The sequence below is a fragment of the Antechinus flavipes genome, chromosome 1 (assembly GCF_016432865.1).
Source record: "Antechinus flavipes isolate AdamAnt ecotype Samford, QLD, Australia chromosome 1, AdamAnt_v2, whole genome shotgun sequence".
Lineage (NCBI taxonomy): Eukaryota > Metazoa > Chordata > Mammalia > Dasyuromorphia > Dasyuridae > Antechinus > Antechinus flavipes.
In genome coordinates, this window is record NC_067398.1 from 588935220 (window position 1) to 588961108 (window position 25889).

General features: G+C 36.9%; 1 protein-coding gene and 1 long non-coding RNA gene across 5 annotated transcripts in view; one reads left to right on the forward strand and one right to left on the reverse strand.

Annotated features, from left to right (window-relative positions):
- AZIN1 (antizyme inhibitor 1) overlaps nucleotides 1-3594 on the reverse strand; it is a 35673-nt gene extending 32079 nt beyond the window's left edge. For all 3 annotated transcript variants that reach the window (XM_051970957.1, XM_051970958.1, XM_051970956.1), the window contains exon 1: nucleotides 3496-3594. The gene's annotated coding sequence lies outside the window, so the exon portion shown is untranslated. The remainder of the gene's footprint in view (nucleotides 1-3495) is intronic.
- An 887-nt stretch (nucleotides 3595-4481) lies between these two features.
- The window catches only part of LOC127544351 (uncharacterized), an 86785-nt gene continuing 65377 nt past the window's right edge, over nucleotides 4482-25889 (forward strand). The window contains exons 1-2 of one of the 2 annotated variants that reach the window (XR_007949429.1): nucleotides 4482-4611; nucleotides 5085-5265. This is a non-coding gene — a long non-coding RNA (uncharacterized LOC127544351). The remainder of the gene's footprint in view (nucleotides 4612-5084; nucleotides 5266-25889) is intronic. The other variant, XR_007949428.1, reaches the window with a different exon arrangement.

Sequence of the window (25889 nt, forward strand, 5' to 3'; positions counted from 1 at the left end):
CAAATGGCACTCCTCCTGAGATTCATTAAAGATGGATTTAAAAAGACTCATTTCCTTACCTCTCAGTACCTCAAATTCTTTAATGACACTAAATTCCATTCTATTTTTCTTAACTAACAGTAACAATATTAATTAATCATAAACAGAATATAAGGAATTTTGGAAATTACTGGCTTATTCAGATGTTATAAATTATTCTCTTTTAACCTATCTTTATATCATTCTTGAGAATTTACTTAATTTTACCCCAATTCCTTATAATATTCTTTTTCTCCTTCTCTAGAAGACCTATCAATTAAAAAAACAAACAAAACCTCAACATCTCAAAACTGCACATGTTGCTGTAAGAGTAGTCCTGCTCACTATTATACAATAGAATTCTTTTACAAAATAGTAGCTGTTTAATAATGAAAATGAAAACTTTTTTCTTTTATCTAAAGAAATTCTGAAATAAACAACTATAATGTAATAACTTAAGTTCTTGGAGTCTATAGTTTTTAAATTGCTTTGGCAATTTAAGAAAATATATTGCATTACATCATATCAAAACTGGGAAAATAATCAGAATGACACTTGTCAGTTACACAACTGTAAACTCTTAGAACTCAATTCAAAGTACAGTTTCTACCTGCTTCCATTTACTTCTTTTGAGAAGCTCATAGAGAACATTTTATTAGGGCATGCACATAGTACAAACATTCAACTCAATAATTAAATATTTGTACCTTGAACCTACATTTTTTCCCATACCAGAACAGGGTTAGTGTAAGGAAATACTTATTTTAACGATACTTATTTCGATTAGAGCAAGATGCCAAACACTTCAAAAGCACTGTTTCAGCAGGAATAATTTTTAAACTGATGACTTAAATTATCCACGTCCTTGGACTTATCCATGGCAGGGAGGCCCGGCTAATTCATTTTATTGCACATGAATGAAAATATACCAATCAATTACCACACATAAAGCCTATCAGAGACTCCGAGATGCTTTGATCTTTAAGAACAAATTAACTTCATCCCTATAAAAATCCCAGGTCACTACTACTTCTTTACTTTGTGCAAACATCCACCTCCAGAGTACTTGCCCTGTCAGCATCCCTAAATACAAAGCTTTTGCTACATAAGCAGTTAGATTTTACTACCTCTGAGAAAAGAACTGCATAATATATTCAAGCACTGTTCTCCATACTAGCAACAATGCTGCTGTCAACAACATCTTGAGCTTTGTTTCCAGTAACGGGAGGTATTTGCTCCTCCATCGCCCAAAAACAGGTTTTCCAAAAAGCTAGGCTTTTCATACTAAGCTTTTATAAGAAGAATTAGTATTTTTCTTAAATTAAAAAAGAATGCTACAGGCAACATTTACCAGGCATTTTTGTTTCCTTTAAATAAGGAACAGAATCAGTTTAAGTCTCCCCTTGCTTATACCTATTTAGGAGTGAAGTTCAGTTTGTCAGGGAAATAAACTTTTTTAAGATTTCGAGGTTAGAACTCATTTATATTGTAAAGGGATAGGGTAGGGGCCACCACAACACAGGCAGCACCAAGTGCTACAATACAAGACAGCAGCATTGTTCACATAGTGACAGGAAGAAGAGAACTAGATTGGAGCGGTCCAGACCGGAACAAACCCCTCCTCCTTCCCCCATTACCACCCACAGTCGATTTGAACAAAAAAAAAAAAAAAAAAAAACCGCTAAAATGCTGCAGCAATGCTACATGGAGAGTAAATTCCTCTCGGGTTCTTTCCCTAAAAAGTCGTGTGGAAAAACACATTTCTGTTCACTACTCTCCCTTTCCCGGTTGGGGAGAGAAGTGGAGCAAGCAGATATATATAAGGAGCACCGTAATTTTAACTGTTGCATATAAATACAAATATGGGAACAGTCTGCAGAAAAGAAGCATCGAGTTGCTTATTTAAGTATGGTTGAAAGCATCTTAACTCTCCCAACAAATAGATTGCTGTCTCTCTGAAATAAAAATAAGGCATTTCTCCTGAAAAGGAATTCACTTTCAGAGCAACTTGCTTGGGGATGAGGTGGATAATAAATGCTGGTGGCCCAGTTATCAAAGCAGACCACCACCAAACCTTGTGTTCACTGCCACTGTTTTCCCCACTTTTCCTTACAAGTTCTCAATTTTCCCATTTAACTCGAAGCATTCACTAGAAGGAATTCTGACTTAAATTCCTTCAATTGTCCACCTGCAGCAGATTCGCTTCAATCCAACTGTCATTAGATCATGACCAGTGTGCAACGGACACAACCAGCTTCTCTGACCCACAAGCTATATATATCTAGTATTTTTGAAGTAAAAAAAAAAATTTGCAGAAAGAATGCTACTTTCCGGAAAGTGAAGAGGATTAATCCTTCATTTTTTTACACTCTTCATATCCATTTCCCTCCCTCCACCAAAAAGGATGAAAAAGAGCAGGGTAGAGAAGTGACTAAGCCTTACTTTCCAAGAGGTGACTCGGTGAGTGACAGCGCCTCCGCCCAATCTGAGCGCCGCAGGGGGCGGGGCACAGCCCTGGAGTCTTCCAGAAAAGGTACCTGACACTGGGGCTTCCCCGGGGCCCGGATCCGCGGTTGGCCCAAATTCAGTCAACCTTCTCTCAACTAAAGGACACATCTACTCTGCAGCTGGGATCCACCCGGGATCCCTGGGAAGCTGTCACCAGAGGCCCGGCGTGAGGACCCGCCCCCGCTCCATTCATAACCGAAACCCCCGGCGGAGGCAGCCACGCGAACCGACGCGGAGGGCCATCTCCACTCCATTGGGCTCCGAGAGCCAATCTAATCCCCAGAGGTCTGAGCCGGCAGGGCAGTCCATTTCTCCTTCCTCCCCGGGATGAGGGCTACCTCCCCTCATCGCCCAGCGCCGGAGAAGACGAGTCTGAAGACCCTCTTCAGCAGCAGCAACCAGGAGGCCCCCTCCCCGGAAATAGCAATGCACCACGGGAGAGGGACGGGAGGGAGACGGCAGAGTAGACACGACGACCCCCGGCGGCGAGACAACCCTCGCTCCCTCCCCCCCACTCTCAGCGACTAGTGGGCAGAGCCGAGCCCGGCACGGTATGGGAAAGGGTGGAGGAAGGACGCTGCGCCGGTTCCTGAAGGAGGTCCGAGGCAGAAACTCGAGCTCCGACCTCGCCCGCATACGCTCCTCACTGCTCGCGGCCAGCTCAGGGCTGCCGGGTGGCCCAGACACCCGCCACCGCGCACCCGCGGCCGCCATGTTAGAGGCGACGAGCCCGGCGGGGTGCTCCGGGGACAGCAGGGCAGGCCGCCGGGAGTGAGAAGAGCGCGCTCCCTTCCTATCCCCCCTACTCCCCCGCTCAAATACCCGGGGCCGAGCGACCCGCCGCCGGCCTCCCATTCCCCCCGCCCTCAATTCTCCGGCACCGCCCGCCTCCCCCGCTAGCCACCTCGCGCCGCCCCGCATGCCGCGCTGCGCCGCCGCCACGCGCCCCCCTCAGGGGTCGGTACTCACGTGAGATAACGGCCCAAAGAGTCGGGTAAAGCGTCTTCTCTTTTTAGGCGGAATTTTTAAAGAGGGATGTGGTTACCTAAAGCAGAAATACCCGAGGCGGCCTGGGCCATAGGCTGCGGGGAGGACGTGGGGGGGAAAAGCGCGGCACCGACACCAGCTATGCAGCAGTGGCGACGGCGGCCGAGGAGAAAAAAATAAATAAACGCTAATTTTAAAAACTCCCAAAACGAGGTGGGGGCGGGTAGGGATTTAGGATGATAGGCAGGTTCCTTAAAGAGAAGAGCAACAGAGCGAGAAAAGGAGAGAATAAGAGAAGGAAGAAGAAAAAGGCGACGACGCAAAAAGATGGGGGATGCTAGCCGGGACGAAGAGCAAGCGAGTGTGGGAAGGCAGCGCCCGAAGAGCCCGTATTTATACGGGGGGGCGGGAGGAGGCGGGGCTTAGCAACGTCACAGCCGGCCGGGCCACTGTTCGAGTGGGGCGGGGAGAAGTCACTGGGGAAAAGGAAAGGGGAGGGGTACCGGAGTAGGAGCGAGGGGAGAAGGCGTGGGGTGAGGGAAAGGGCTGGGAAAGGGGAGGGGGGCGACGTGACCAGGCGGTGCAGGTGTCTATGGTCTCGCAGCCTCCGGCGGGCTAGCCGCCTGCCAGCCTCCCTCCCCCTCCCCACCACCAGGAAGCCAGGGATCAGCTCCCCCGCTGGCGAAGGGACTGCAGTGAGGACATGGGAGGGAGGGAGGCAGGCGGTGGTGGAGGAGGAAAGAGGGGAGGGGGCCGAGGAGGAGGAACAGATAGAAAGGGCCGGCCCTGCGCGCGCAGGCGCCCGTCGGAGGGGCCGCGGCCGCATTGTGAGATGGGCGCCTGGGTCTCCCGGCGGCCGACGTAGCGTTTGTGAGGTCTCCCTCTAATTTTTCCCGGACCTCGCCACGGGGCGGGAACCCAGGCGCTCTGACGTGTACATCGTGTCGAGGAAGCGCTGTAAAATAAGGACCGTCGCAAATAGCTTGTGCGGTGCCACAGTTTCTTTTGTGGAGAAGCTACTAGGCTACGCCTCAACTTGATTGAGTCTTTCCTGTTTCTCACCACTCCTTAACTAATTCGGATCTTCTATTGGCTAAGGTATCCTCCCAAAGAGTTCTGCTGCTTACAATAAAGCTCTAGTACTGGTTATAAAGGCTACATGGGTTTGCCGGGGATTCAATGTGAATTAAAACATTAGGGTTTTAGTAATAACAACTAACATTTATATATTTAAATCTTACTCATTTGAATAATTTTGCCATTTATTATGCCGACGAGCTGTGATGCAAATAATAATAGTAAAATAAGGTTCTTGACCTCAAGAAACTTCGGATGCTAGATAGGACATACACAAATGATTATTATACAGAATAAAATGTAGTCATGGTTAAAGCATTCAGAGAGAAAGATGTTATTTCTAGCTTGGGACGTGAGAGTGGGGAGTTGGATCATAAAGAATCTTCATCGAAACTTTTTTTTTGAGGGGTGAGAAAGGTGTCAGTAGTAAGAAGGATAGATTTAAATCTGGAAGAGTCTTTAAAGGTTAATTAGTACATTCCCTCATTTTACAGATGAAGAAACTGAAGGTTAAACCGGTTGTGACTCTCTCAATCTCACTGTAATAGAATCGGCAATTGAAATCCCCAGACGTTTGGTTCCAAATTCAAATACCCTTTACTGTACCATAAGGGAGAAGGAATAACAACAGAAAAGTGGCAAAATGTAGGGGATGGAAGGATATCAGAGGAGAAGGTGAGGCGAGCTGAAAATGGCAAGATTTTGTCCTTCTTTGTAACTAGCCACGTGACTACTCACTTCCTTTTTCTTGGTTCCAGTTTGAATGAATGAACGAAGATAAATTTTTTATTAAGGCTTACTCTGTGCCATAGCGCTAATACACAAGTAAAACAATTTCTGTCTTAAAGAGTTTACATTCTAATGGAAGAAGATCACACTTACAGGGGAGTCAGAAGAGGAGAAGGGTATAAAGTCAGAGGTACAGTTTGACAAGTGCTAGAAAATGCCTTGTAGGCCTGGTTCTGGACAAAATAAAGTAAAAGTTAATTCTCTGTAAAACCAGGACATTAGAATAAACTCCAAGGTCACTTTCAGCTCAAACATTGTGTAGTCTACTGAGTAGTGGTTGTATTCCAGACCGATTAGGGCATAAGGTACAAGATGGAGAATAATAAGTGATATAATTGGAAAGGTAATTTAGAGGCCATACTTTAAAGGTACTTAAATGAGGAAAGAAATTCTATATAAGATAAGTGATTGGGAACCACTGATGTGGGAAGCAAAAACATAAAGAACATGTTTAGAGATAAGCATTATTTTTGTCTGAACCTATGATTTCATTGCTAATGGGCATTTCCTAGTGAGGCAATTAATTCCCCTCTACCAATACTGATCAATAATCCTGCTTTGAACTGAAAGGTTAAATTAAAATGCCCAGGAGCAGAGTCACACTTTGTAAGAGGTAAAACTTGAACCCAATCCTTAATCCAGGCTAGCTTTCTGTCCATTAGAAAGAATAATTTAGTACATGTGTGTAAATATTTATTTTATATTTTATATATATATATTGTTAAATGCATAAAAGGGAGCTATGATTCTGTAACTCCATTCAGTTTAGATGTGTAACTCAAATTATGCCTTTCATGATGATAGTAGAACAATATTAATTAAGCTTCCACTTTTGTTTAAAAAAAATTAATTTGGCAGCAATGTATAGTGAGATGGTTTGCAGGAATTCAGAGAGGTTAATCAAGAAATTATGACAATAGTAATAAAATCTGACCTAAATTGATATTTCTGCAGATAAAAGGAAGAGTGATTATCAAAACAGGTTTCTGAAGTAAAACCTGGTGGAAAACAATTGTTAAATTTTCAGTGTAAACATTTACACCTGGGAAATATGCATATGCTGTAAATCAGCACTTGGTCTAGTGTTTTGTTCATTGCCTAAACTTGAGAAAATGATGGAGAAAATGTTAATAATGCAGATAAAATTTTAAAATGTATTATACATACTTTTTTCTCCAGAGATCCACTTGTTAAACATTTACCAAGATGCTACTGCTTAGACCCATTAGGACTTTGTTACCAAATTGACACTGACAAAGCAAGAAGATCAAAGATGATTCTGAATCCTTAGCTTTTGTCAAAGAATCGTGATGCTTTTATTACTTTATTTTTAAACTTTGAACAGTATTTTTTCCCCAAATACCTATAATGAGTTAAAAAAAATTTTGACTTCTATATTTCCCTCCCTTCTCCCTAAAATGGTAAGCAAACTGATAGGGTGTATTTGTGAACATATAAAACATTTCCCTATTAGTCATGTTGTGAAAGAAGCAAAATAAAAGGGAAAAAAAATTAAAATGAAAATAGTATTCGATCTGCATTCAGATATCATTTCTTTCTCTAAATGGGGATAGCATTTTCTATCATGAGCCCTTTGGGATTGTCTTAAATCATTGCCTTGCTAAGAAAAGCCAAGTCAATCATAGTTGATCATTATACAATGTTACTGTCATTGTGTACAGTGTTCTCCTGGTTCTGCTCACTTCATTATGTATCAGTTCAGTTAAGTCTTTCCAAATTTCAGATGCATATTATTTTTTAAAATAATATAGTGTTCCTTTATATTCCTATATAGTAATTTATTCAGCTTTTCTCTAATAAATGGCCATTCCCTCAGTTTCCCATTTTTGCCACCAAAGAAAGAGCTACTATAATATTTTTGTACAAAAAGTCCTTTATCATTTTGGGGTATTTCTTTGGGAAACAGACTTACTGGTGGTATTGTTGAATCAAAGGGTATGCACAGTTTGATTGACCTTTGGACATAGTTTTAAATTGCTGTACAGTAGAATTAGATCAGTTCACACTTCCACCAATAGTGCCTTCATGTTTCCATTTTCTCACATCTCCAAAATTTATCATTTTCCTTTTCTGTTATATTAGCTATGAGATAATATATCTGGTTGTTTTAATTTGCAATTCTCTAATCAATATTGATATAGAACTTTTTTTTTTCACATAACTATAGATAGCTTTGATTTCTTACCTGCAAACTGCCTGTTCATATCCTTTAACCATTTATCAGTTGAGGAATGACTTGTGTTCTTATAAATTTGACACAGTTCTCTATATATTTGAGAAATGAGGCCTTTATCAGAGTTACTTATTGTAACTTACTGTGTACTTTCCTTCCTAGCTTTCTTTGTAATCTTGGTTGCATTGGTTTTGTTTGCGTAAACCTTTTTAATTTAATGTAATCAAAATTATCTATTTTATATCTCATTGTTTTCACTATCTCTTGTTTGGTCAGAAATTCTTTTCCATAGATCTGACAGTTTAAACTAATCCTTGCTTTCCTAAATTGCCTATGGTTTCACCTTTTATGTCTAAGTCATAAAACACTTTTATCTTATCTTGGTAGGTCTATACCTAGTTTTTGCCATCCTGTTTTTCAGTTTTCCCAGCAGTTTTTGCAAATAATGAGTTATTATCCCAGAAGCTGGGGCCTTTGGATTAATCAAACATTAGATTACTATGTTCATTTACCATTATGTCTCATATCTCTAATTTATTCTACTGATCTACCACTCTATTTTTTTTAGCCAATACCAATCGGATAGTTTTGATGATTATCATTTTATAAGATAGTTTGAAATCTGGTATGTATAGGCCAATGGTGATGATTTTAGCAGAAATAGAGAAGTCATAAGAAAGAAAACATTTTAGGGAAAGGAATATTAAATTTTGAATAAATAAATTTGAAGTACTAAGTGAACATCTAGATATAAATGATTTTAACCATTAGGTGGCATTAATAGCCACTCACCTGATTTTGCCCAATCTGAGAATCTAGACCCTAATGAGTTCCATGCTTATTCTGACTTCTCAGGGTAAATGTGTTGAATACTGAAGTATCAAATTCTAAATGCTTTTCAAGTCAAATCGTTTTGTCCCTCACATGGACTCTCTCTGTAGGGTCGCATTATCTCATTATTAAGAGGTGTACACACTTCCCTTGAAGTGGGAAATACTCTTTTCTTAGTATTTGTCCCATTTTAGTTGAAAAATGAAAGTGATTATTCACCTTACTTCCTGGTCACAGGGACTTCTCTACTGAATTTAAGATCCTATCAGTTGAGCTGCTGAGTGTAGGTCCTCATAGCCACATTTGGGTGCCAAAATGTAATGTTGATCTTAGTGCAGCTTTGCAGGAGGCAAGAGAGCTATCAGGAGGATGGTCAAAAATGGAATGTCTCATTTCCAGTCCTCTCAGCCCTTAAATACCCTATTACAATTACATCATTACAATAGACTGAATATGTTTGAACTAGAGAACCATTACATCATCATACTATGTACTAAAGAACCATCATTTCATCAATTCCACTGAGTTAACATCTTGGTGTAAGTATCCTTGTTTCAAAACAATGAGCAATGTACAGTAACAGAATTTCATCAAAATCAAGCATTTTACTAAGTACTTACAAGCCTGTGCTCTCTTAGACTCTAGAAGTTCCTAACCAGAGGATTACCTAAGGAATTCTAAGAAATGTAATTTAAATTTTTGTTCCCCATTTCTGCTTCCCTAAGAACAAGCAAAGAAGTGTCATGTGATGCCTAGTACGTGCTTCCAGTAAAAGAAGTCATGAGAATCTGTGGTAGAAACTCTTAATCTATGACCAGCAGCCTGTGAGATGAATTTAGGATCCAGATGGATTCAGCATAGTCATCTCAGCTCTGGGTATGGAACTCAGGCAAGGCTATCTTGTTGCTAGCATGGCCTTCCAGTTTCTTCTGGCTGCAGCTATCTTGGCATTCAGTGGCTAGATTGAAGAGTGAGTCTTGCCAAAAAGAAACCTTCCACCAATATTGTAATTGTCTTTGTGTCCCTCCTTCTCTAGCTTTGGCTTTGCCTCTTATAGCAACTGCATCCCCCCTCATATCTTATCACTATTTCCTGGTGTAAATCTCCTTCCCGATTCCAAGCAGTAAGACTGAGGCAGACATATGAAGGGATATTGCATGCCCTTAAGTCTGTTGGAGTTCTGGAAAGACCCCATGAGGTTTTTAGAAAGAAATTCAGTTCATCAGAATATAATTGACACTTGAAGCAGAGAAAATGGATGACACTGCTCAAGAACGGAGAAAATAAGAGGACTGAGGAGGGTTTTGGGTAATATCTTGAGAAGAGAAAAGAAGAGGAACTAAGTCAGAAAAGATGAGAGGAAAACCAGAAAAGTATAGCATTATGAAAAGAAAGAGTATAAAAGAGGTGGTGATCAGTATTTTGAAAGAGAGGCTAAAAGATTTGTAAGACTAAAAAGAAAAAAGATCAGGAGGTCATTATTTTTAATTAAATGCTTTTAATAGAAACAAGATTAAACATAATCATAATTGCATAATAATGATTTACATTTAAATGAATTATTATGGGTAAAGTACAACATATTTTCAATTTTTACCTTGCATTATCTTAAATAAAAGAAATATGATTATGTTTGTAGACAGAAGAGAAAGTATTCAATTTAAATACATGGTATGTGACCAAAACTGATTGTATATATATTATGTAGGGGATCCAGATTCTAGCCCTTAGTCTTAGTATTCACTGTCTCAATTCCCTCCCTCCCCCTTGTTCTCCAATACACAGACTCACTCTTTCTACTCCACACCTACTCATGAACTTCCAAACATGTGAGTCAAACTCTTTCAGACTCCCAAGTTTATTATAACTTCCTCTCTCTTTTCTTTCTTTCCTTTTTTCTTTCCTTGCTTTTCCTTCCTTATTTTTCCTCCCTCCCTTCTTTCTTCCCTTCTTTCCTCCTTCCTTTTTTTTTTAAGCTCCAAGATGACCTATTCCATCTTCAAATCATTTATTAACTCCTTTAAATATTACAGTCACATCCCAGCAGTCTTCATATCTTAGAAAATGCCTACCTCCCTGCAGCTTTCTCATTCTAAATTTTCAATCCCAGTGGTGTCCCCCTCCACCAATTTTATTTAGAGGAAGTGTCGAAGTGAGCCATATTTACTCATTCACTCCTCTTCTGGATCTTCCCCACCTCTAATCTAATCCCTTCTTGAAGACAGAGGCTTTTTATTTTTATTTATTTGTTTGTTTGTTTATTTATTTATTTAGCTGGTATTTGTATTCCTAGTGCTTAGCACAGTCTCCGAACTAGGAAGGGAACTTGGCAGCAACCTAGTACTGAGGAAAAGGAATCCTCAAGATAACAAGTGATTATCTACCCTTTTACAGGAAGACCTGTAGTGAGTGTGAAAGAAAAGCTGTCTTGTCTTTTAGCAAAAGTAAGAGATAAAGAGAATTTATTAACATATAAGCATTCTAATTTATAGACGTCCAAATTGGCAAAATGTTTCTTACTAATTAGAATTCTTTATGGTCCATGAAATTTCTATTTACACTCTGTAGTAAACATGTAAAAAGAAAAAATTCCACAAATTTTTTAGAAGGTACATGACTTAAATTTAGGGAATGGGTAATGAATATAGTAATATATACAGAAATAGTAATATATAAATGTCTTCCAGAAACTACTTTCTCCATTTTTTAAATTAAAGGTAGATAAAGAGATACATTTCTAGTTCCCACTTTTGAATATGTCCTCTTTATTCTGTATAAGTCTTGTTTGTACATAATTGCTTGCATTTTGTGTCTCTTTGTGCTCCTAGGGAAACTTTGCTCTTCTTTGTATCTCCAGCACTTAGCATAGTCAGTCAGTAAACATATTTTAAGCACTTACTATGTACTGTGTATTTGAGGATACAAAGAAAGGAAGAAAAAAAACAATTCCTACTCATAAGGAGCTCACACAAACAGTAAAGAAAGACAATACCCAAAAAGATGAAAAGGCAAAATGAAGACCAGCAGCTGGGTGGGAGATGATGAGATGGCAGGATTGGTTTCCATTCTTCAATGGAGGATCTGATTAGAAAGCTCTTCAATGTCCATTCCCTTTCCATTCCAGTCAGAGAGACGGGGGAGTCCCAGGGGTAGGGGGTGCTGAGGACGCTTGACTTTCAGAGTTTATGCAATCTGGCTAGAAAATGAGTTACAAGAGATAATAGTAAAGTCCAGGAGATCAGGCATATGGGAGATGATAACACTTAATAAATGTTTATTGACTGACATACTCACTGATTTATAGCACATCAGAGGACTTATTGCTTGCTATATGCTTCCATGTCAGGGACAACCTACAACATCTCTAGGTTTCCCATTCTGATTAGCTCTGAATAGGAAATTTTTCTCATCATCAAGTCTAAATTTTGCTTTTTTGTAACTTCTTCCCAATTTCTGCTCTCTCAGGTCAATCTAAATCTGACGTTCTTTCCATATGAAAGCCCTTCAAAATCTGAAGACAGATGTTATTATCTCCCTTCTTCCTTTTTCCAATATAAATACTCTGTTTTTTCAACCATCTTCATATGACATGAACTCAAAACCATTCACCATTTTGGCTGCCTTCTTAAAATCTTAAACAACAGTGCTCAGATCTGAATACAATACTCTCCTTGTGATTTTATGAGAACAGAGTATAGAGAGATGATCACTTCCTTCTTCCTGGAAGCTTTCTCTTAATGTACCATGAGATTAAATTAGTGTTTTGTTTTGTTTTGGTGGCCACATCATACTCCTAACTCATTTTGGCCGCTAGAATCCTCCCTCTTTTTAAATATAAATTGCTATTTAACTATGCCTCCCCTGCCTCATACTTGTGAAATTGATTGAACCCAATCATTCTGACTGAATTTCAGCCTATCAATATCTTTTTGGATTCTAAATCTGTTATCCAGTGTGTCATGTATCCCTTTATCCAATTCACTGATAAAAACATTCAACAATACAGGACAAAGCATAGATGTCACTGGATATATGCCAAGTTGATATCAAGCCATTAACCATTTTGAGCCTCTCTTATCTATCAGTTCTGAATCAATCAAACTATATTATCACATATCGTGGTGTTCATTCTTCATTTTGAAAAGGACCAATGACATCACAGGGTGACGTCTTGACTTAAGAGTGAATTGGATTGAAATGAGTCAGAGTTCCACAAAGTCCTCAGCTTTATTCTCTCTTCCTGAATCATCAAAGTCCAGTAGCAAGACAAAAGTCAAGATGACTGGCAAGGGCCCAGCATGCAGTGGATGACTGTGGCATCTTGGATACCTGCTTCAGGCACCTTCATGGCCATTGGAACAAATTGTTCTTGTCCACCCACTCTGCTAAGGAAAGTCTTCACATGCTTTGGGCAGTTAGTTACTCCCCTAACTCACTGATAGCTTTGAGGCATGTAGGTTACCCTCAACCTGAATTAGGCCATCTGCTGAGAGGATTACTGGGGTGTGGCTGCTGTGCATGCTATAATTTCTTGGAACCACAGGTGAGAGCTGGGTGAAGGTGAACACCAAAAATAGATGAGCATCCCTGAAAAGGGCTCACATCAGAAGTATCAGTCTTCCCTGAACATCCCATATACCTCATGCTATCAGATGATACAGACATAAAGAGTGACATCATAAGCAAATTAGAGGAAAATAAATTGTTGGAATCTTTACAAACTGCTAACTAATTAGAGTTGATCTGATCTTACAAGAAGATGTTTTGGGCCAGAACCTGAAACAAGGTACTAAGTAGAACTAATTAGTACAATGCTTGTGTTCACACCTTTACTCATTGGAGTTCACAAGTATGCCTGCTTCACAAAGTAAACTTTGTAACTTTGTGAATTCACACCTCCCTTAAAGCTCTTAGGGCCAGAGAGCACTATGGGAGAAAACCCACAATACCTCTCTCTCGTATCCCATAATTCCTCCCTCTTGTATAAAAGAAACAGACAGAGGCTCTTGGGGAGATTTCAGCTGAATTATGCCAGAAGCCCTCTCTCCGAGGCAAGACAGATTCAACTTGGTACTGGCTCTGGAGGCTGAAGAAAGCAGAGGCAGAAGCAAAGGACAAAGCAGCAAGAGCTCTTGGAACCAAGCAGACAGATAGGCCTCTAAACTAACCGGCCTATAATGGAGACAATAAAAGATCTGAACTTTAATCACCTGGCTGCATTTGGGGTAATTATTGATCTGAACTGATACCTAAGCTCCAAGAAAACCTTCCTCGAGAAACCCACCCTCTCCCCCAGAGAGAACTATTCTACTTATTTTAGAAGAAAAAGAAACACCACAATAAATTACCTATCAAGAAACTGGAAACTGAGTGGATGGCCATCAGTCGAAGAATGGCTGAATAAGTTAATGGTATATGAATGTTATGGAATATTATTGTTCTATAAGAAATGATGAGCAGGATGATTTCAGAGAGGTTTGGAGAGACATATCAAATGATGCTAAGTGAAATGAGCAGAACCAGGAGATCATTTACAAGACAATAGCAAGATTATACAATGATCAGTTCTGATGATGTGTCTCTTTTCAACAATGAGATGATTCAGACCAGTTCCAATGGTCTTAAAATGATGAGAGCTATCTACACCCAGAGAGAGGACTGTGGAAACTAAGGGTGCATAGCATTTTTACTTTTTTTGTAGTAGTTAGCTTGAGTTTTTACTTTTTCTCATTTTTTTCCCTTTTTGATCTGATTTTTCTTGTGCAGCAAGATAATTGTATAAATATGTACATATATGTTGGATTTAACATACTTTACCATGTTGCCATCTGGGTGAGGGAGTGTGGGGAAAGGGAGGAAAATTTGAACACAAGGTTTTTCAATAGTCAAGGTTGAAAAATCCTTACATATGTTTTGAAAATAAAAAATTTCAATTAAAAAATTACCTCTCAGAGCTATTAATAGTGGAAGAGTTCATGACTAAACAAGAGATAAATTTCAAAGGAGATAAAAAGGGCAATCTTGGGTATATAAACCAGCATAGTCTTTTTATTATTATTCTTATAGCTTTTTATTTACAAGATATATGCATGGGCAATTTTTCAGCATTGACAATTGCAAAACCTTTTGTTCCAATTTTTCCCTTCCTTCCCCCTACCCCCATCCCCAGATGGCAGGTAGACTAATACATATTAAATATGTTAAAGTATATGTTAAATACAATATATGTGAGTATATAAAATTTTAAAAGTTTTTGCACAAACAAAACCAGTGCAAATAAAATTAGAAGAGGAAATTGGAGGAAATATTTATAGTAAATCTCTCTGATAAAAGTTTCATTTCTGTTATATTGGAACTATATCAAATTTATAAGAATGAGAGCCATTCCCAATTGATAACTGAAGGAAAATAGCATCTCTAAGATCTCATTTCTCAGATGTGTATAGGGAACTGTATCAAATTTATAGGAATAAGAGACAGTCTCCAATTTATATGAATAGGCAGTTTCCCAAGGAAGAAATTCAAGTTATCAATAATCATGAGAAAAAAATGCTCTAAATTACTAATAATGATAGAGATATAAATTAAAACTCTAAAGTACCACTTCACAAATATTATGTTGACAAGATTGATTTTTTTAAAAAAAAAGATGAATGTTAGAGGAGCTATAGAAAAATAGGTACTTTAATCCACTGTTGGTAATACACTGAACTTTTCTAGTCATCCTGGAAAGCAATTTGAACCAGGTCCAAGACACTACTAAATTGGATATACCTTTTTATCTTGTGATACTACTATCCCTACTAACATCCTAAATAGAGGGAAAAAAAAACAGAAAAAGAACTCATATCTACAAAAATATTCATAGTGGCAAAGAATTGGAAACTAAGGAGATATGATCCAATTGGAGCATGGCTGAACAAGTAATGGTATATGAATGTGATGGAATACTACTGTGCTGCTGGAAATGATGAAGGGGATGGTTTCAGAATTAAATCTGAGAAGACTTATAAAAGCTGATACAAAGCTGAGCAGAACCAGGGGGACAGTTATTTAATAACAGCAATATAATAAAGATAAACAACTATGAAAGCCTGAGGAATCTGATATATGACCAAACACAGTTCCAAAGATGAAGAAACATGCTACTCACCTCCAGATGGAGAGTTCAGGAACTCAGATTCAGACTGAAACATATTCTTTCTTCCCTCCTTCCTTCCTTCCCTTCCTTCTTTACTTCCTTCTTCTTTCTCTCTTTTCCTTCCTTCTTTTCTTCCTTCCCCCATCTCTCTTTCTCCTCCCTCCCTCCCTCTCTTCCTTCTTTCCTTCTCTTTCCTTCCTTACTTCCTCCTTTCCTTCCTTTCTTTTTCCCGCCTTCCCTTCCTTTTTTCCCTTCTTTCTTCTTTTACTTCTTTCTTTCCTCCTTTCCTTCTTTTCTTTTTCTTCCCTTTAACATGATTGATTCAGAAACTTGCCTGTCTTGACTACATAATATTAGTCATATTATTATAGTAGTATAATATTAAAGGGTCCTGGTTTTTCTTGTGTTCTCATGAGAAGGGAAGGGGAGGAAGGAGGGCTATAATTCAGAATTGAAAATAAAATTGAATTTCAAAAAAATATATATATTATTTAGTTTGCATTTCTTCATCTTCTCCACAAGTATAATGTAGGATTTTTTTTTTCATCAAATGTTTACCAATTTAGTAACTCTTTGAAAAAGGAAGTAAGATTAATTTGGCATAACCAGGTCTTAATGAAGGCTTGTGGGCTCTTAGTGATTACTGCTTCCTTTTCTAGATATTTGCCAACCTTCCCTTTAATGTCCTGTTCTAGGATTTTCACACTAACTGAAGTCAAGCTCACTGACTATATCCTATATTTTTAAAAAATTGGGACAAAATGTGCTATTCTTTAGCCCTGTAGTATCTCTTCTGTTGTCCAGAATCTTTCAGATATCACTGACAGTGGCACAGCAATGATACTTGCCAGTTCCTGCAGAACCCAAGGGTATAGTTAATATAGTTAATCACCTAGATCAGGTGATTTGAATTTATCAAAGACAGCTAAGTATTCTTAATTGTGATATATACTCTTATTAGCCAATTTTGTTCGGTTGTTTTCAGTATAATGGTCATTTATATTGGTAGTGAAAACAAGTTGAAGAATTAGTAGCTAGTATTTATATAATGATTTAACATTTTCAAAGTGCTTTGAAAATATCTCACTTTATGTTCACACCAATTCAGAGAGATTCTTAACTTTATGGTTAAGAAAACTGAAACAGAGATAGTACAACTGACAAGTGTCTAAGGCTGGATTTGAACTCAGTCTTTCTGAATCTGGATGTAGAGCTCCATCTCTTGTGCTACCTACCTAAGTCTTTCTAAGAATTAGAATTCTGATTGTGCCAGCTCTTGTGTTTGTCCTTCACTACTTTTCCTTGCTTTTATCTATTGCAAATATCTTTTAAAGATTTGACTCAATTGAGTGATTTTAACAATTGAGTCTCTAACAACTACTATGTTGCCCTCTTTGTTTTTGGAATTTTATTCTTTAAAGTTTTCCATCCCTCCTGGGTTGATTTCTCCTAAAGAATTTTGGATTATGGTATCATACCTATTCTTTTTGTACACAATTATACTTTGAAATCAACTTTCCCCAAATCTAGAGTGCACTCTAACCATGATTTTCTTTCCTGAATAAGCCATATATCTATCTGGATCCAGACAATGCTTTACCTTCTACATCCATTGACCCAGGCCATTTTGCCTTTTTCATGCTGTCATCTATCACCTTCCCATCTAATTTTCTATCTTTGAACATAGTAATCAAATCAATGGTACAATTACTTTTAGAAAGAATCTGCTAATTAATTGCCCTAAGCCTCCATTTACCATTAATCTGACCCTACACACCAAGACTTTCTTCCCTGGCTACTATTCCTTATAAAAATATAAGTTACTTGAAGGTAGGGACAATATCTTTTTTTCCCCCATCTATATCCCCAATATATAACATCATATCTGGCACATGACTATGTAACCCTTACTTGGGTTAATAAATGCTTGTTCATTTAGTCTCTATCACACCCCACTAAGGTTCTAATCATTTATACCCCAGAAACCAGTATTTCCTTATTGATAATTGTATACAGAGTAAGATATCTACTTCTTGGTTCTTTTACCTTTTGAAGGATGAAATTCATTGAATTATTCTGCTTTTTGAAGAGAGAGCTCCACTGATATATATATAATGGAAGTTTTCTATTCACTACTTTATCATGTCTCTGTGTCAGACTTGGGATTTCTTTCCTAAATTCTCATCTGTATCCTCTCTGTACAGAACTGTTTTATTTTCTTTTTTTTAAATCTTTACTCAAATGCTTTCTGCTACTGTTTCTTTTTTATAAGAATTAACCATTCAGGTGTGGCTAGGTGGCTCAGTGGATAGAGCACCAGCCCTGAAGTCAGGAGGACCTGAGTTCAAATCAGACCTCAGACACTTAACACTTTCTAGCTGTGTGACCCTGGGCAAATCATTTAATCCCAATTGCCTCAGGGAAAAAACCAACCAACCAAACAAACAACAACAACAAAAAAAAACCAAACTAACCTTTCAGTGTCATATTCTATCCTTAGTTTTATCCTACCAAGTCTGAATCATATCTATAAAGACAAATATACCTTCTTGGTTTTTATGTAAACGTAGAATATATATGAGTTGATATTTGAGGTCATTAGTTTTACTATTAACTTGGAATTTGATACATGTGAACTTCTGAGTATCTCAATGCTATTTTCCCTACACTGAAACTACTCTTTTCTAGTTTTTATCTTGGTAAATATATATAAGGAACATTTTCCCTTTGCCTATCCTTTTACTTTTAAATCTTTTATGATTAGATGGCAGGCAGATATATTCTTCCTAGACTTTGTAGGGTATTTTTCCTTTACCAAGAGTCTATATTGCTTACATTTTAAAAGTCTGGAGTATTTTATACAAATCACTTTTCCTGAAATCCAGCCAGCTGTTTACTTTCCAAACCAATTGTGTTTTTCTATATCCCTTGTTTTCAGTAGGACACAGTGAGGAAAGCATGACTTTATCTCCTATGCCCTTCAGGTTTTTGCCCAAGATTCTTTTTTTTTTTTTTTTTTTTTTTGGCAACATTTTCAAGGTACCTTATAGTAGTATCATTAGTGCTCATGTGAATAACCAGAAGTTAGTAGTAATCATCAGTTTTGACTAATCTTGGGAGACTTTTTGTTATACTTTGGATACATGCCCTGGGGAGATTGCAGACCTCTTTGTTGTTATTATCAAGTCTACTAATAGCTACCTCGGAATTATTAATCAATCACCTTTCCTGTTCATGACCCTTACTGAATGGTCTCTCACCTGATAAAGTTCTACTTTATCATTTCTTAGAGGATAGGCAACTGCTTCCCCCTCAGAGGATTCAGAGCCCTCTTCTTTAGGAATCTGTTCAAATGTGTATGTTTATGTGCATGTGTGTTTTAGTTCCAAGAAATATAGTCATTATTTTCCTTACCTTCCTTTTCTGAGAGACATTTCTCCCCTCTTAACTTCCTGACAAGAATCACCTTTCCTCTTTGCTATTTCAGTTTATTCTCCCCTCCCCCATTTTAGCCCTATTGGTTTTTTATTATTGTTATTATTTTTTGCTTGTATTGTTTGTTTTTGTTTCTCTCATTGATTTTGATAAATTGGGTGTGGATATGTGTTCTTGGCGTCCATCTTCCCCCTAGGAGAGAGAGTAGTCTATTTAAAACATGAATAGCAGTTATTTGGCTGTGAAAGAATTATAAATATTGCACACAATTCAAATCCTTGCAAAATTATTTTGATTTCCACACTGATTGAAACCCTCAACATCAATTTTTTTTTTTTTACAAATTACACTTATGTCATCCTCAACATAATTTTTTACAATTTACACTTATATCTAGCTCACCCATGAGACCCATCATCACCTTTCTTCACCTAGTGAAGTCTTAACCACACCCAATTTACTTTTCTTGGTCTTACCAAGAACTTTATAGTTATTCTTTATTTCCATTTCTCTTTCTTATTAACTTCTATTTAATTCATTTACCTTTTCTAATTTACCATCTTTAACCAGCTGCATCTTTTCCTTGTTTTTCAGTGCTTAAGGTCTCTATTCTTTTCTTTTTTGAGTCTATTAGGATTAAGTGATTTGTTCAGGGTCATACAGCTAATAAGTGTTTAAGGCTGGATTTAATCTCAGAAAGATGAGTCTTCCTGACTCCAGAACCAGTTCTCTATCCATTGTACTACCTAGCTGCCCCAAGATCTCTATTCTTTAACCCTTAACTTCTATCAGATTGAGTTCATTTCCTTCTTAAATTTAAATTGTTCATTTTCAGTTTATTTCAAGCTTTTACACCAAATTTGCCTCATATTCAAAACCCTCAAAATCACCATTACAATTTCTCTCCTTTTTCAGTTTAGGTCTTTGTTCCCTCTCCCATTCCTCTTGCAATCTTTTGTCACAGATTGAGTTCATTTCCTTCTTAAATTTAAATTGTTCATTTTCAGTTTATTTCAAGCTTTTACACCAAATTTGCCTCATATTCAAAACCCTCAAAATCACCATTACAATTTCTCTCCTTTTTCAGTTTAGGTCTTTGTTCCCTCTCCCATTCCTCTTGCAATCTTTTGTCACAGAATCCAGAATTAAAATGCCAATGAATAATCCACCAAAATTGGGAAAGAGGGACACAACTCCTTCTCCATTTCACACTACCCCCGCCACCAAAACAAAAAAACAAAAACACACACACAAAAATACTCCACAAAACTTGGTCAGATAGTCATTCCTTTTTTGCTCATATACTCAATTTCTATGAGATAAGAACAAAGTAATGAATAAATGGAGGGATTGGGTAAACTATTTATGGAAGAGAAAAAAGTGAGGAACAAGAGCTTGCTGTTGACTATTTTTGTGTTGAAGATTTTTTATTTCCTAGTTCAGTCAAATGATTTCAAGTCTTTTAAGAGCACCCAGTATAGAAACTTGCTCTTGACCTCTGTAATTTATATTTAATATAGACATGATTTATATGTATATTTATTTCCCTGGGACATTAAGTAATAAAGTGACTTACTCAGGGTCACAGAGTCAATATATGAGGCAGAATTGAACCTGATTTCAAGGCCAGTCCTCTACCCCATTCTTTAGGAATTTAATACATATTAATGCTATTTTTTTTTTTTAGCCACCAGTTTCATATTCTTCTCAATATAGTCTCTTTTTCTTTTCTTTTTCTTTTTCTTTTCTTTTCTTTCTTCCTTCCTTCCTTCTTTCTTCTTTTCTTCCTTCCTTCCTTCCTTCTTTCTTTCTTTCTTTTCTTTCTTTCTTTCTTTCTTTCTTCTTTCTTTCTTTCTTTCTTTCTTCCTTTCTTTCTTTCTTTTTCTTTTTCTTTCTTCCTTTCTTTTTTTCTTTCTTCCTTTCTTTCTCTTTTTGAAATTAAATCCTCCTGATTGCAGGCCAGTGTTCTGTCCACTGGGCCACCTGTCTGCTCTATCTGTACCTTATTTCTATTAGAGCAGTTAGGATAGACCTTATTAACCTTTCTCCTATATTTATTAAACTGCTTATTAGGAATCTTATGACAAGGAGATGATAAGGTCTCCAGATATAAACTTATATTAACACATTGATTACATGGCAGTACTCAGCAACACCAGTGAAAAATGTTTTAAATTGCACAACATTGAAATGATTAATTCTTTGAGAACAAAGATCTTGTCATATTTCTACAATGCTTATCTCTCAGCTGATAATCAATTAATGTCAAAAAGAAAGAAGAGAATGAAAAAGGAAAGATCTCATGAGAGGGCAGATGGTAGATTGTTATGAAGAGATAGGGTGGTCTCAAGTAGTATTTCCCGATAGGTTTTGATTCAAGATTTAAAGAAATGACCTAAAGTTGAACAACATAATATTATGTTATCTCAATACTCTCCTATTGAAATACATTGCCTTTTTTTGGCATTCAGTATGTGTATTTGAGTATGAGTAACCTGACTTGGCAAAATTACAAATATAGTTGAGTCTATACTCACTCATCAGCCAGTCTTTTCCTGTGAGATAGTTTCATATAGTATCACAAAGAATCACAGATTTTGATGGAAGCTCCTATATGATCTAATTCGTTAAATAATAAAACAAGTGAACAATTATGTGTTAAGTGTTTTCTACATATTAGGCTAGGGCACTGTTCTAGATGCTGGAGATAGAGACAAAATTGAAAGTATTCTAGATTTCAAGGAGATTTACATTATACTCTTTCCCAATATGCTTCTTCTTTTAGAACTATTATATAAATCATTAGTCAGAAACAATATCTATAGATCACCTGATTTAAAATGTCTTCCTTAGACATAAAAGCTTATAAACATAGATTTTTAAGTAAGGAAAATATCAAAACTATAAATTGCAGAAGTGTTGCTGATTTTTATTAGTAGAGCAGGCTTCCACATTAGGTGCTCTTAAAAGACTTGATATCTTATGACCGAATTAGGAAAAAAACAATTCTTGACATAAAAAAATAGTTAAAAGCAAGTTAAAATAGATAGGCCTACACTGTTATGCTTGAAATATCCTATATGGAGAGGTGTAAATGGAACATCACATCCAGGGAAGAAAAAAAAAAGAACATTTCACTGTGGTAGGAATAGCCCTGGACTGGTCTGGGAGCCAGAACACCTAGATTCAAGTCATACTTCTGTCATTGAGTGACCTTGGACAAATTTCTCCTGTTTTCAAACCTGCAAAATGAAGGAATTGGATTAAGTAAACTCTAAGGTTTCTTCTAGAAAATAGTTATTTAAATAAATATAAATAGTTATTTAAAATAAAAAGTTCAGTGTTTTCTTCATTTCTTTTTCTTTTCTTTGGCTGAACTTTTGGTTTTATTGGTATTATGAATTCTAGTTCTGCTAATTAGTTTTAAAGAATTGCCTGGAGGTATTGAGAAGAGAAGTGACTGGTCTGGGATTGTACAGACTATGTGAGTCAGGAGGCTATACTCAAACTCAGGGTTTTTTTAATTTTTAAGACCAGAGCTCTATCCATTATCCTACACTGCTTTTCATGTATGATGATCAAAATGATATTTTATAAACATTATCTAATTTGGTTCTCAGAACAACTCTTTGAGATAGAAGCATCCTGATGATGAGCTAGAGAGACATATCTGGAGTCAGGAAGAATTGGGTTCAAATTTTGCCTCTAATTTCTTATTGCCTAATAATATTCCATTACCTTTAAATACTGTAATTTTTTCCTCAATCAGTGGGCAGCCATTTTGTTTCTAGCTTTTTGCTATCACAAACCATGATTATATAAATATTTTAGAATATATTGTGCCTTTTGTTCCATCTTTACCCTCCTTGGGGTATTTTCCTAGGAATGGAATTGTTGCATCAAAGGGTATGACCATTTTATTCATTTTCTTGATTAATTCCAAATTGACTTCCAGAATAATTTAGGCATTTTTGTAGAGTTACCAATAGCATAATAGTGTGCCTGTTTTCCTATGATCCCTTCAACAACTATGTCTCATCTTTTGTCATCTTGGCCACTTTGTATAGCAGGTTTGTGTGTGGTCACTTATTATTTACAATTCTTCTTTTGAAAACTATCCAAAACCTCTGATTAGTTAGCTAGTAATCAGTGACTCATGGTGTATATTTGTGTCAGTTCTCTGTATATTTTATCTGTGAGACTTGATACAAATATTTCCCCCTTTTCTAATTGTCTTCATTGATTTTACTTTTAAATTAGCTTTTAAATTTTATGGTAGAGACTTCTTCACCCAGCTATAGCTATGAAAAGTACAGCACATTTTTAGATTACAAAATAAGAACTAGGTTAGGAATTGGACAATGAAATCATCATATGGGAACTTCCAGATGAGGAAATACCTTCTACCAATGCAGGTGGGCATCTGTTCTGTAGTTAAAGATTTAGGGAATTGCCTAGGACACTGAAAGGTTAAGTGATTGCCTGGGTAATAGCTAATATGGGTCAGACATCACAATTGATTCCAGATCTTCCTGGCTCCAAGGCAAGCTTTCTTTCTACCACTATACTTCCTTTCATAGGTAAATAAAGTTACATAAATCATTAGTTTTTTTTTTAATCTAATGCTAACACCAGGAAGAAATATTAATTTAAAAACTCCTCTCAAAGTAACAAAAAAAAAAAATGCATCAACTATCTGGGAATAAATTTACCTAGACACTTATCAGATTTCTATGACTGCATTCTAGGGACCTTGTACTTAGAACATGCATTAATATACTCTTTCTGGTAGATGGTACTGAGCATTCATCAAATTCACTGCTGGTTTCAGTCTTATTCAGGGAGGCCTGATGATGCTCGCTCCAGCCATGAATGACTAAATCATTAGTGCTGTGTGATGACAGGGAGTTGCCTAATTGGTTTCAGAGCCAATAGCCTAATGACAGAGACAGAACTGTGTTTTCATACAGAATAATTGATATGCCCTTCTCTTGGTCTGTTTTTGAATTATTCCTTCCTCACAGCAAGCAAAGCAGTAATGGTTGTGAGCTTCTGTTGTGTAAGAGCAGTGGCAGAGGCAGCAGCTGCCTTCTCCTTCTCTCTCTTCCAGGCCACCATGTGTTCATGAACCCATGGCCCTTCTGTTTCTTTTGTGATCATGAGAAATGAATAAGTGGAGATGGAATGGATAACCTTGTGATCTTCAAAAGATCAGATTAACCATTAGAGGTCTAGCAATGCAGTTAGTAGTAGTCTGTTGATAGCCACAGCTGCTTAATCCAGGGAAGACTTGGAAGTCAGAAACACATGCTTTAATTGACCAGGCAGCCAAGACACTTAGATAGGTGAAGAGAAAAATAGATGGATGGATAGAGGGATGATAGATCTCTACACATATGTTTATATAAAGCATTTTGCAAATCTAAAAACACAATATAAATCTTAATTATTATTATATACATATACATTTTGGCAATCATAGGCCCCTATTGACTCATATTCACATTTTAATAGTTAAAATCTTTCATTCTTTTTCATACAATATGCTGTTACACCAGGAATCCCATGGGTATGGTATGCCCATTATTATATTTTCAGTATGAGCAATTGTATCTTGGAAATTGGCAAATACTCAAATCAAGATTTACTTAGTGTTTTCTTAATTGCCTAGATTTAGGAAAGTGATAGAGAAAATGTTCACAATATAGATGACATTTTAAAATGTGTCCTAAACATTTTTTTGAGAACTAGCTGTTAAAAATTTACCAGCACACTACTATTCTGTATTTATGCATTTAACATTTTTAATTTAAGTGAAAGATTTCACATTTATTAAATATCATGTCATTAGTTTCAACCCTTTGGCCTTGATAAGATTTATTTGTATCCTGATTTTGTTATTTGGCTTTTTGGATAGTCCTTCCAGCTTTGTGTCACCTGCAAAACTTGATAAACATGCCTTTAGTGTCTGTATCAACATTATTGACAAAAATTTTGACAGAAAGAGGCTGAGGCTTGAGTTTTATGATATGTTATTGGAGACTTCTCCCAGGTTGTCATTGATCTAATAATAATTAATAGTACAATCAGTTATGAACACACCTAGCCAGATTATTAATCATTTTTCATTTTCTTTATCTTGTCCATGCAAGGATGTGATGAAAGACTGTCAAATACCTTGCTGAAATCTAAATAAATTCAGAAATAATAGGTGCTGGGGCAGCTAAGTGGTAAAGACCAAAAGTCAAGAGGATCTGAGTTCAAATGTGGCCTCAGATACAATGCTTCCTAGTTGTGTACAAGTCACTTAATCCCAATTGCCCAGGAGAAAAAAAAATAGGTGCCTGATAAATGTTCAATTGGATTTTGCTGAATTATGTCTAAAGTATTTCTCTGGCCTACCAAGTCTCTTTTATTGTTTTGCTAGTAAAGGAAATAAGGTTAGTCTGATATAATTTGTTCTTTCCATCTGTCATGTAGCAGAACCTTTCCTTTATGAGTTCTCCTTTATTAGAGTGTGAGTTCCTTGAGAGCAAAGACTATCTCACTTTTCTGTTTGTATCTCTAGCTCTTAGCACTGTGCTTTGCACATAATAAAAACATTATAAATGTTTTTAAGTTCCTTAATTCATTTATCTAATATAGCTCCTAGTAATTACTACTGCCCTTTTTAAATTACAAACAAAACTATAATATTAATAACTTACATTATATGTACACTTTGTGGTTATAAGGCACTTTTCTTATAAAAATTCTGTGAGACTCAGAGAAATTAAGTGACCCATGGCCCATGGCCATACAAAGTCATCTATCTAAATGTCAGAGTCTCTATTCCCCTTTCATTCAGTTCAGCTGTCTATATTATACTCCCACACTAAAATCTTATTTATCTGACAACTTAAACTTAAC